The following is a 13329-nucleotide window of genomic DNA, read 5'->3' as shown; positions in this document are numbered from 1 at the left end:
TCGCGTGCAAAACAGTGTTGCCCGCAGACGGCTTGCGATACAGTGATGTATGCAAGCGACCCATACGGTCAACATGGATACGCAGATCCAGGAAATTTACATCAGTTTGGCTACATTCCATGGTGAACTTTAGGTTGAAGGTGTTAATAGCCAATAATTGCATAAGGAGTGCGAGTTCCTCCCTAGAGCCATACCACAAAATCAGTATGTCGTCTATATATCTGTACCATTTGATGGCCTTAGACAACAGTTTTGACAGACATATGTTCGAAAAGATCTCCTTCTCCCACCCCCCCAGATACAGGTTAGCGTAGCTGGGGGCACACTTGGTCCCCATAGCCACTCCCTGTATCTGGAGGAAGTGGGAGGAATCGAACATAAATACATTTCTTGTTAAGATAAACTTCAAAAGTTTCAGGACAAAAGCATTGTAGGGATCAGAGTTTAGGCCACGTGCCTGTAATTCTATGGATATAATTTCAAGGCCTTTGGAGTGTGGTATACAGTTATACAGACTCTCCACGTCGAGGGCCACCAGCCAAGATCCAGGTGGAATGGACTTACCATCCAGAGTTTGGAGCAGGTGGATGGTGTCCTTTACATAAGAGGGAAGAGACGTAACATGTGGTAACAAATATCTGTCCACCAAGGTGCTGGCTTTTTCTGTTAAACCGTTGCATCCCGAAACGATCGGTCGACCTGGGGGATGTTCTAAAGATTTATGAACTTTTGGTAGTGCATAGAATGTAGGGATTTTGGATTCCCTCACGTTCAAAAAATTCCAGGTATTTAAATCGATCGTGCCTTTTTGATAGGCTTCAAAAATCAGTTCATAGTACTCCTTATTGAAGTTTTCTATTAAAGTCTTAGAGATCGGTCTGTACCAGTCTTTGTTGCCAAGGATGTCGAGGCACATGGACTCATATGCCCCGACATCCATGACAACGACGTTTCCGCCTTTATCGGCTGGCTTTATGATCAATCCGGGATGGTTTTGCAAGTCAGACACAGCTTTCAACAGAGCAGGGGACAAGTTTTTATCAACCCTCCTGTTCAAGTCCATAAGTTGAATTTCATTTGTCACTTGTTGAACAAAAGCCCAAAGGTTGGGATTCATCTGTAAAGATGGAAAAGATCTCGATTTGGGCTTGTATGAAGCCGGGGGAGGGAAGGTCACACCAGAGACGACCAGACCAACAGATCTTGGTGTGGTATCATCTCCAGTCTGACCCTCCTCCCATAGACACATCAAGTCATCCATTGCCTGGAGTTCCCGATCAGTGTAATCCATCAATGAAAAATCAATGCCGTCTGATTGTTTCGGTTTATCATAAAGAACCTTAAATAGTAAGTGTCGAGCAAATAAATGTGTGTCTTTTATCAGCTGAAATTTGTCCATATCAGCTGATGGGCAAAAAGTTAGTCCAAGGCCAAGTACATGGATTTGTTCAGTGGTCAGGTTTTCACTTGAAAGGTTGATTACCTCTAGTCCTGAAGTGCCAACATTGGAGCTTGAGGAGTAGGTGTTGGGTTTTGTTCCTGATTTTTCCCTAAAAAAATGGGAGCAATCTTGGGATCGATTAACTGTGTGTTAGATGGAAACATTGTTTCCATCTAACACACAGTCTCTTCCCTCTTATGTAAAGGACACCATCCACCTGCTCCAAACTCTGGATGGTAAGTCCATTCCACCTGGATCTTGGCTGGTGGCCCTCGACGTGGAGAGTCTGTATAACTGTATACCACACTCCAAAGGCCTTGAAATTATATCCATAGAATTACAGGCACGTGGCCTAAACTCTGATCCCTACAATGCTTTTGTCCTGAAACTTTTGAAGTTTATCTTAACAAGAAATGTATTTATGTTCGATTCCTCCCACTTCCTCCAGATACAGGGAGTGGCTATGGGGACCAAGTGTGCCCCCAGCTACGCTAACCTGTATCTGGGGGGGTGAGAGAAGGAGATCTTTTCGAACATATGTCTGTCAAAACTGTTGTCTAAGGCCATCAAATGGTACAGATATATAGACGACATACTGATTTTGTGGTATGGCTCTAGGGAGGAACTCGCACTCCTTATGCAATTATTGGCTATTAACACCTTCAACCTAAAGTTCACCATGGAATGTAGCCAAACTGATGTAAATTTCCTGGATCTGCGTATCCATGTTGACCGTATGGGTCGCTTGCATACATCACTGTATCGCAAGCCGTCTGCGGGCAACACTGTTTTGCACGCGACCAGTGCCCACCCTGAACCACTCTTGGATAGCATTCCTTACAGCCAGTTCCTGAGGCTCAAAAGAAACTGCACCAGAGACACAGATTTCCACGCTGCAGCTAATGATCTATACTGTAGATTACTCTCCAGGGGCTACAGTCGATCCTTGCTCAAAAGATCATTCAACAAGGTGATCAGACTAGACCGATCTAATCTTATTTATTCAAATGCCAACAAACAACCTAATAAAACTGACTCTATCAGAATAGTGACCAAATTTTCGCAACAGCATATTCAAATGCGACAGATTTTTAAAAAATTTTGGCCCCTACTTCTAGCCGACAATACGATATCAAAATATATAAAACCATATCCTGAAATCACATTTAAACGGACTCCCTCACTGAGGGATCGCCTTGTCCAAAGTCACCACACCAGAAAGGAATGTGAGACATCTACTATTAAAGGTACTTTTTCTTGTGGTAACTGTGACATTTGTCGGTTTATATATACCAATGACGTCACTCTTTTACCCAACGGTCGCATTCACAAACTAAAGTTCCGTGTCACCTGTCAATCGGTGGGCGTCGTCTACTTGGCATCTTGCCAATGTGGATGTTTCTATGTTGGCAAGACCAAGAGACCATTTTTTAAACGCATTAGAGACCATGTCAACCCTCTATATAAGCGTCTAATGACCACTGCTTTAAATAGACATGTAGGTTGCCTACATGACTTTGATCTTAACGCTGTAAGTTTCTCAGCCCTGGAGCATGTTCCTATACATGTTCGAGGTGGAGGAATTGACCAGACCTTACTCCAACTTGAAACCAAATGGATACATCAGTTAGATGCCACTAAATTTCCGGGGTTGAACGAATATATCAGTTTCAAGCCCTTTCTGTGAAAGAAATATTTATAAGAAATTATATTATTATTAAATAAAATGGTGTGGCCTCTACGTTATTCCATCTAAGAAAGGTGTTATGGTCTGGTCATTTCCTCCCTCCTCATTACATCCTGCTCTATTGCCACTCTCCAGCAGGTCCTACATGTATTTTACTTTGACCACCAAACTCTTTGCCCCATATTCCACCTAGTGGGCAAGTTCCGGCACTGGCTAAAATCAACCCACCTGCTCCCATTTATGATGGGGGCAATAATGTGTTATATATTGCTATATATCATTATAACAACCACATTTACTTCCTTTGAATATTGATGTATAATTTATGAATCAATAATAATGTTGTCGATTTTTGATTGTATGTATTGAAATATACTGAATACATATGTTTGTACATATAGTGTAAACCCTACATTTTTCATTTTATTGGTAAATATGTTGTATATAAAATTTTTTATTTTGGCTTGGGTCTCTGGCTTGGCAATTTTTCCCTTTTCTGGGTTCACCTATATGTGGGACTAGCTTGAGCCCTAATTAGTTCTGGAGGTAATGCGCATCCTTCCCAATAAGCCACTACAGCCCTTTTCCAAACATCAGCCCATTCACATCCCTGTTCAGGGTCTCTCTCCCCTTCTTATTAGTGATTTTTTGTTTGTCTTAATTCTTTATTATATTTTGACTTCTACAATATAATATCTACTGCTTTTGCTTTCATGTTTGATTGCTTGGTTTGTCTTGATCAGTCAGCTTGCGGTCATGGTCCACGCCGTTCTGTGTATGTGTGACTGTTTTGGTGCTGCTGGCTGGCAATCGCTCTCTTTTAGTGCTCTGTGTTCCTCCCCTCTGCACTCATACGTTTCCTTCCTTTTTTCCTTTTTCTCCAGAGTGCGGCTCCGCTGATTGGCCGGTGTCATCATATGACACGGCTGCTTCAGCGCTAAGGAGTGTGGGAATTGTAGGCATCTCAGCGACCATGTGACCTCTGAGATCCAATCGCGATGCACCCGCCTCCCCAACAGGCTATATATAGCATGATATGATCATTATCTGTCTGCTACCAACAGGGTACTGACAGATGTCTTTATTCCTCTTAAAGATAGGTAAGTTTCCATCCTGCAACCATTCAGTCTCCTCACTATTGTCTCCTCTGTGTAAGGTTTGAATACTTATGGCTAAACCTTTACTTTTTCATTTATTTTCATTCATTTTCTACCCTTTTTAAAGGAGATTATCTGTGGACTTTTCAGCTGCAATTGACTGGTCCTTGATTTTTGCTGCAAACGACTATCCTTTGACTTTCTATCACCAGCTGATGTTTGCTTGCACTCAGACTGTTCATCTAGTTAAATACTCCATGTAAGTTGATCCCTTGCTTACACTTAATGATTTAGTTACCCATGTTCTCACTAACTTTATGAAGTATACTAAATCTATTCAAACACTTTTTTTTTTTTTTTTTTTTCTCAGATGAATTGAGGCTCTTCAGTGCCCATGTTATTGTCTTACTTAATTCCCCTGTATTCACCTTGATTTTATTACGCTTCAAGGTATGGCTGTTTTACATATATTAACCCTATTGACTCTATTATGGATTTGTTTAATTAGTTGAAACAGATCATAATTTAATAACACATATTCTAACATAGATTCTTTTTCTTCTGTATTTTTAAGTCCTGTCAGTTGAACTTGGATTTCAATATCCACCCTGAGGGGTTTTTTCCTTGACTGGCTGTGCATGAAGCTAGGGTAGGTTTTATTTCTCCTACCTATGGAATTTTGCTGCCAGCCCCCTCTCATGGGCTGAACAGCATTGGCTGCTACCAGGCTGTGGATATATGCGCATTTGCTCCTATGAACTTTGGTTTCTCTTGCCCCGCCAGAGATCCCAGCCAAACTTTTGTTTGTACTCTATATACATGACATGTTTTGTTGAACATATATAATCGAAGTTCTTTTAGAGCTTATACTGTATGCATATGTTAAAATTGTTTTCTTTTTCATCTCTTTAGAGTAATCTAGAGAGACGATCTTGTCCTAATTCCCCTGAAGAAGCCAAGTTGGCGAAACTAGTAGGGTCGACCTGATCGAAAAAATTATTTCTAGATCTTGCTCCCACAAAATAATCTATGCACTATCTGTATATTGAATTACTATATTTTGTAAAAATTGAATGAATAAACCTTTTTTATATATTTTTATATATACATACATACTTTGTCTGGTTTTCTTCATCGCACCGCAATAATCCCCCCAACTCTTCCAAAAAATTCCCCTCCTTTGCATCCCAATAAATATTTACTTCAGAAATCAGGCACCTCTAATTAAGACAATCTAAATCAAGACAGTATGCAAAGAATGTGTTCAAAATGGCTTACAGGTCCAAAGTTAGTGTTCGCATTATGGTTAGGGTAGTTAGGTTGTGCATGAGGGTCATTATAGTTAATTAAAAGGCATAACATTTGCATAGGGGGAGGTCAATGGTTAGCGACAGTTAAAGGAAGTTTACCCATTTTATTTGTTTCTAGTGCAGAAATTTCCATGCCAAGAAAGAATTTACCATCATTGTTATGGATTATGATTTACAGATGGAAACAAGATATAAACAATCTGACAAAAAATAGAATATAAGGCCCCGTACACACGACCGAACATGTCCGCTGAAACTGGTCCACGGGCTCTTTTCAGCGGACAAGTTCGGTCGTGTGTAGGGCCTAGCGTACCATTTTGCAGCGGACATTTGTCCAGCAGACCGTTTCCCAGCGGACAAAAAGTTCTTAGCATGCTAAGAAACATGTCCGCTGGAAACCTGTCCGTCGGACATGTTCGGTCGTCTGTACAGACTTACCGTACATGTCCGAGCGGCCGCCATCCCTCGCATGCGTCGAATCACTTCGACGCATGCGTGGAAGCATTGAACTTCCAGGGCCGCGCACGTCGCCGCGTCATCGCGTATCGTGTATGCGCGGGTTTCTGTATGATGGTGTGTACAGCCATCATACAGAAATCTCTGGGCGGACATATCCGCTGAAAACGGTCCAGCGGACCGTTTTCATCAGACATGTTTGCCCGTGTGTACGAGGCCTAAGAGGGGTTCTTAATTGTTTTCATTTTTTTCTTTGCCGTTCAACAGCAAACAACTAATTTATACTTTTTTTTTTAAAGGAACTTTTAAATTTAATGTGCACTGCGAGAAAAACATGGAAAAAACATGTTTATAGCTCAGATTATGCTGCTAGGAAAAATGTATGGAATAAATGTATGTTTTATAAATAAAATACAAAAAGCATATGGGGCATTTGTAGATTATGGAAACATTTTTGACCTTTTACTTATGAATTACTTTTATGGAAATTCAAGAAAGCGTCAAGGGTATGTTATTAGTCTACCAGACTAAACTTGAGAATCACTGTTTTTTAAAAGTTTTCACTCTAACAAAATGTTATCCCATTTGTTCTGGCATATTGATACATGCTTCATTAACTTGCTGTATAAAGAGAATTATTAAAAGCTTCTTAAACGCATTAGAAGCCTTGAGAATTGTCCATATGTTTACATCCACTTAAATAGACCTTCTGTGTTTATTTAACATTCAAATCCCAGTTGATTTATTCTTTCTACTTGCATGTGTTTTACAGTAAGGCACTGAGTATGTGCCAAGAGGCACAAGACAAACATACTGATATAGCTCATTGGTTCTCAATCACCATTGTGAGCTGTGTTGGCGGTCTACAGACTAATTGCTGTTAGTCTGTAGTCACCCTGCTAGACACAATCCAGTATAATGCATAAGTGCAATTTATAAAAAAAAAATACATCTCTGAATTTTTTATTTTCAGTTGTAGTTTACCACTAATTTTCTGTTAATTTTTAAATTAAATTAGTTTAAAAAAAAAAAAAAAAAAAACTGTAAAAAAAACGTATAATGGCAATTTATTTTGTTGCTGCATGAAATTGCAATATACAACTAAAAGTCTCAAATACTTTAGTGTTAGTAAAATCTTTTCAGCAAACCATCATTTAAATAAAAAAATGGACTGCATATTTATATTGTAACTAATGGTGACCATAAAATAATCTGTAAAGGATAGTATATGTTTTAATTCAGGGAAACTATCAAACTGAAATGACAATGCTGTTTTGTTAATTACTGTCACTCCACTCTGATCTATCGTTTGGTGCATCACTCCATATCTCATGATAGGGCATGCAAGCGAGCACATATATACAGTAGTAATACACTTTTACTGTAAATCCCCATTTTTACAGTTTTTTTTTTATTAAATAGTTTCCAGATATAACAGGCCTCTGAGAAACAAAGAATTTGCTACAGAAATAGATAGATACACTATATTACCAAAAGTATTGAGACACCTGCCTTTACATGCACATGAATTTTAATGGCATCCCAGTCTTAGTCCGTAGGGTTAAATCTTGAGTTGGCCTCCCCTTTGCAGCCATAACAGCTTCAGCTCTTCTGGAAAGGCTGTCCACAAGGTTTAGGAGTGTGTCTATGGGGATGTTTGACCATTCTTTCAGAAGTGCATTTGTGAAGGTCAGGCACTGATGTTGACGGGAAGGTCCGGCTCACAGTCTCCGCTGTAATTCATCCCAAAAGATGTTCGATTGTTGAGGTCAGGACTCAAGTTCCTTCACCCAAAAACTCGCTTATCCATGTCTTTATGGACCTTGCTTTGTGCACTGGTGCGCAGTCATATTGGAACAGGAAGGAGCTATCCCCAAACTGTTCCCACAAAGTTGGGAGCATAAAATTGTCCAAAATGTCTTGGTATGCTGACACCTTAAGAGTTCCCTTCACTGGAACTAATGGGCCAAGCTCAACACCTGAAAAACAACCCCACACCATAATCCCCCCTCCACCAAATGATTTGGACCAGTGCACAAAGCAAGATCCATAAAAACATGGATGAGCGAGTTTGGGCCAGCACAGTCCTGACCTCAACCCGAAAGAACACCTTTGTGATGAATTAGAGCGGAGACTGCAAGCCAGGCCTTCTCGCATAGGGGCAGATAGGGGTGGATCGCCCCTATTCTTTGGCATATATTTTTATTACGTTTTCTTAGTAGAGATTTCTTTATCCACATCGATCAATGTGAATGGAGGAATCTGTTAGGTTCATGTATGCCCATCATTAGAAGTGGGTGGATGCAGGGCAGTATTCTAATGGTGGACATACCACTGATCAATCAATGTGAATTGAGGAATCTGTTAGGTTCCCTTTTTTCATTTACAGTGCCTTGAAAAAGTATTCATACCCCTTAACATTTTCCACATTTTGTCATGTTACAACCAAAAACATAAAATGACTTTATTGGGATTTTGTGTGATTACCAACACAAAGTGCCACATAATTGTGAAGTGTAAGGACAAAGAATAAAAAGTTTTCCAAATCTTTACAAATAAATATGTGAAAAGTGTGATGTGCATTTGTATTCAGCCCCCCTGAGTCAATACTTTGTAGAACCACCTTTCGCTGCAATCACAGCTGCAAGTCTTTGGGGATGTCTCTACGGCCTTGTACACACGGGCAAACATGTACGATGAAACCGGTCCGCCGGACCGTTTTCACCGTACATGTCTGCCCGGGGATTTCTGTACGATGGCTGTACTAACCATCGTACAAAAATCCGCGCGTAAACAATACGCGGGGCGTGTCCGCGGTGTCGCCGCGACGATGACGCGGTGTCGCCGCGACAATGACGCGGTGACGTGGGCGGGCCTGCCAGTTAAATGCTTCCACGCATGCGTTGAAGTCATTCGACGCATGCGTGGGATGGCGGGCGCTCGGACACGTACGGTAGGTCTGTACAGACGACCGAACATGTCCGAGCGGGCAGGATTCCAGCGAACTGTTTTAAAACAAGTCCAGGAATATTTGTCCGCTGGGAAAAGGCCCGGCGGGCAAATGTTTGCTGGAATCCTGCACGCTCGGGCCTACACACGACCGAACATGTCTGCTGAAACTGGCCCGCGGACCAGTTTCAGCAGACATGTTTGGTCGTCTGTACGGGGCCTACCAGTTTTGCACATCTAGAGAGTGACATTTTTGCCCATTCTTCTTTGCAAAATAGCTAAAGCTCTGCCAGATTGGATGGATAGCGTCTGTGAACAGCAATTTTCAACTCTTACCACAGATTCACAATTGGATTTAGGTCTGGACTTTGACTGGGCCATTCTAACACATGAATATGCTTTGATCTTAACCATTCCATTGTAGTTCTGGTTGTATGTTATGGGTCGTTGTCCTGCTGGAAGGTAAACTTCCACCCCAGTCTCAAGTCTTTTGCAGGCTCTAACAGGTTTTCTTCTAAGATTGCCCTATATTTGGCTCCATCCATCTTCCCATCAACTCTGACTAGCTTCCCTGTCCCTGCTGAAGAAAAGCATCCCCACAACATGATGCTGCTACCACCATGTTTCACTGTGGGGATGGTGTGCTCAGGGTGATGTGTAAAGGGGGCTGAAACCAAATATACACCAGACTTTTCAGATATTTATTTGTAAAAGTTTATAATTTTCCTTTCACTTCACAATTATATGCCACTTTTGTTGGTCTGTCACTTAAAATCCCAATAAAATACATTTACGTTTTTGGTTGTAACATGACAAAACATTACATTATATGCCCAACAAGGACCAGTAACGTACCGGTATGTTGCTGGACTTTGAGTGGTTATACTGAAATGATACCTGTAGGTTTAGGTATCTTCTTGGTATCGTTTTTTCAGCCGGCAGTCGGCTTTCATGTAAAAGCAATCCTAGTGACCAAATTTTTCAAAAGAGAGTACCTGTCACTACCTATTGCAGCACCTATTTACAACCCCTGTGATAACAATAAAAATGATTAAAAAAAATAATGAAAGGAACAGTGTAAAAAATAAAATAAAAAAGCAAAATAAATAATGAAAAATAAAAAAAAATTAAACACCCCTGTCCCCCCCACCCCCCTCGCAGGCAAAGGCAAGCACAAGCGTCGGTCTTGTGCCGTATGTAAACAGCAATTGCACCATGCATGTGAGGTATCACTGCGAACCTCAGATCGAGGGCAATAATTTTAGCAGTAAAACTCCTCTGTAAAACTAAAGTGGTAACCTGTAATGGTTTTTAAAAATGCATGTAGTTTGTCACCACTGCACGGTTGTGCATAATTTTAAAGCATGTCGTGTTTGGTATCTATGTACTTGGCATAAGATCATCTTGTATATCTTACCAAACATTTGGAAACATTGTGTGTGTTTTAGTGCATTAAAATTCCAAAAGGTGTTTTTTTCCCCAAAAAACGCTGCACAAATACTGTGTGTAAAAAAAAATTGCAACACCTATTATTTTAATTTGTATTTGCTTTAAAAAAAATATATAATAATATAATGTTTGGGGGTGCTAAGTAATTTTCTAGCGAGAATTTTTTTTCCATGTAAACAAAAAGTGTCAGAAAGGGCTTTGTCTTCAAGCGGCTAGAAGAGTGGGTGATGTGTGGCATAAGGTTCTAATGTTGGGCATAAAATACCAGGACAGTTCAAAACCCCCTAAATAACCCCTTTTTGGAAAGTAGATACCCCAAGCTATTTGCTGAGAGGCATGTCGAGTCCATGGAATATTTTATATTTTGCCACAAGTTTTATTTTTTTCTATACACAAATTTGCCACTAAATGATATATTGCTCATACATGGCACGGCTATATGTGAAATTATATCCCAAAAATACATTCTGCTGCTTCTCTTGAGTACGGGGATACCACATGTGTGAGACTTTTTGGGAGCCTAGCCGCGTACAGGACCCTGAAAACCAATCACCGCCTTCAGGATTTCCAAGGGTGTAAATTGTTGATTTTACTCCTCACTACCCATCACAGTTTCGGAGGCCATGAAATGCCAAGATAGCACAAAACCCCCAAAAGTCCGAAAGTGTAACTGCAAAAGGAATTTAGCAACATTAAATTCCTTAAACTTAAACTGGATTTTTTTGGTAATTACCCATATATTATGCACAATAATTATTTGAAATATATTAAAAGGAAAAAATATTTAATACATTTTTGTAACAATTACTACTCGAGTATAAGCCTAGGGTGAGAATGCAGCAGCTACTGAAAGCGGAAAAGATGGTCAACAATGCCTATTTGCACTACTTACTGTGCCCATTGCAACCTCACTGTGCCAACCTCACTGTGCCCAACCTCACTGTGCCCAACCTTACTGTGCCCATTGCAACCTCACTGTGCCAACCTCACTTTGCCCATTGCAACCTCACTGTGCCCATCCTCACTGTGCCCATTGCAGCCTCACTGTGCCCGAGTCAGTGTACCTGAAATTGACAGGCTGCTGCCATCCATTCATTGTTTAAAAATCGCGGTCTCCTCCTGGTCCCTTCCGTGATAGGCGTTTCACAGCAGACACAGTTCCGCCTACCACGGACGTTCTCTCATCCTTGGACTCAGTTTCTCAGCAGACACGGTGTTCAGTGTTCCGCCAATCACGGACTTCCTCTTGTCCGAGGATGAAAAGAAGTCTGATTGGCGGAACACAGTGTCTGCTGAGAAACGCCCATCACGGAAAGGACCAGGAGGAGACCACGATTTTTAAACAACGGACGCCCGCAGCCTGTCAATTTCAAGTACACTGACTCAAGTATAAGCCAAGGGGGGTATTTTCAGCCCCTAAACTGGAGTCTATACGGTACTTAATATTCTGCCCTTTTAATATCTGTGTTTGCTTTCTATGCATCATCACTAGTCATAGACAGCTAACAGATATTCAAATTGTCCATGCCAACACAGACCGCTTCAAACATCAAAGCACACCTTTATTTCAATGCATTCTGTCATCTTTGCAATGACATCTGGATTAGCTTAAAGCAGAGGTAAAGCTGTCTAGCTTGCATGTCATCGCCCATTGAGTTGGGAACATGGTTTACTTAGGTTATTCAGCAGTTTGGCAGATCTTCTGTATGCAACTTGTCACATGGAATTAACTCTTTTGTTCTCAATATGACCACTAAATAGCACAACCATTGCACTAAAATAAGCTTGTATAGCTTATAATCACGTTGAAGAGGCCTGCCAGTTAGTTCCATCCTTTACTGTATGTACAATACTGTCATGTTTTAATGATAATGGGCAGACTGGCTGACAGTCAAAAATCAGGCGTACTATACACAAAAAGTTTTTGTTCACAAATTCATCATAGATCCTAATGAATTGCAAATATTTTAATTTAGCTGACTCATTGGGCCATTTCTTATAGAGAGTGGATACTGCAGGTTTACTTATATATATTATATATCTACAGAGCTGCTTCCTCTTCCACAGCCGGCTGTACCTCTAGAGCGCTATATACATCCTTAACCCATCAAACTTATTCTTAACCCATTCAAGCCTGAACTGAACTTTTCCAGGAGTCCAAGCCACCCCTAAATCCACTGGATTTTATTATAATAACCACCTTTATCTATAGCTTTGCTTCCCACCCAGCTCTCTCCAAGCGCCACTATACCCCCCCCCCCCCCCATTGTTTACACCACACTGTGCCTTCATTTTATAAATCATTTATGAGTAGCAAAGAGGACTCCATGATAGAAAATCCAAGCCATATCATCTTTTATAATAATATGTAATCTGGGATCTCTTTCTCCCAGACCTTTGTTTCTACTGTTGTTATTTTTGTATTTTTTTTATATTGTTTTAATTTCACCTCTGAGAAACTGTGGATTTCATTGGAGATATTTTCCATAAAAAGCTGTAGCAAGATGTTGGGACCCTATTGTAATTCATTGGGAGAACTTTGCTGCAGTGCTCTTAGGTGCCACTAGATGTTCATAATGCATCTGTGTAGGATGCAGTATGTCTATTGCTATGGGCTCGGGGGAACCTTTTTGGGGAAGTCTTTGCCATAATGAGAAACAAAGCTTTACCAAAATTTTAGTGTTATGATATATAAATACCTTGTACTGTATCACAGTGTCAGGAATGGTGTCAGTACTGGGTTCACCTGCTGGTGGCAATGTTACGTTCTGCACCAGTGGGTGTAGTTCTGGTGGCCACCAGTGGGTGTCTCCCTGCCAAGACTTCCAACCAGCTATCAAGCACACCTGATGTGGGTCTGCTGATCTATATAAACCCAACCTGAACCAAGGCTCAAATGCTTCAGAATTCCATCTGCTAGCCTTGTCCCTGTCTGTACCT

General features: G+C 40.8%; 1 protein-coding gene and 1 long non-coding RNA gene across 4 annotated transcripts in view; one reads left to right on the top strand and one right to left on the bottom strand.

Moving 5' to 3' along the window:
- Positions 1 to 13329, bottom strand: part of FAM227B (family with sequence similarity 227 member B) — a 521136-nt gene that overhangs the window by 471554 nt on the left and 36253 nt on the right. The gene's annotated exons all lie outside the window — the stretch shown is intronic.
- On the top strand, positions 3908 to 5350 carry LOC120931323. Of its 2 annotated transcripts, XR_005747855.1 has the most exons (5): positions 3908 to 4228; positions 4353 to 4484; positions 4596 to 4675; positions 4800 to 4874; positions 5138 to 5350. It is a non-coding gene; the product is annotated as an uncharacterized LOC120931323 (long non-coding RNA). The 2 variants fall into 2 exon arrangements; XR_005747854.1 differs by lacking the exon at positions 5138 to 5350 and having other exon boundaries at positions 4800 to 5097.

Source organism: Rana temporaria, chromosome 3, assembly GCF_905171775.1.
Source record: "Rana temporaria chromosome 3, aRanTem1.1, whole genome shotgun sequence".
Lineage (NCBI taxonomy): Eukaryota > Metazoa > Chordata > Amphibia > Anura > Ranidae > Rana > Rana temporaria.
Note: the sequence above shows the minus strand (reverse complement) of the source record. Positions and strands in the feature narration are given on the sequence as shown.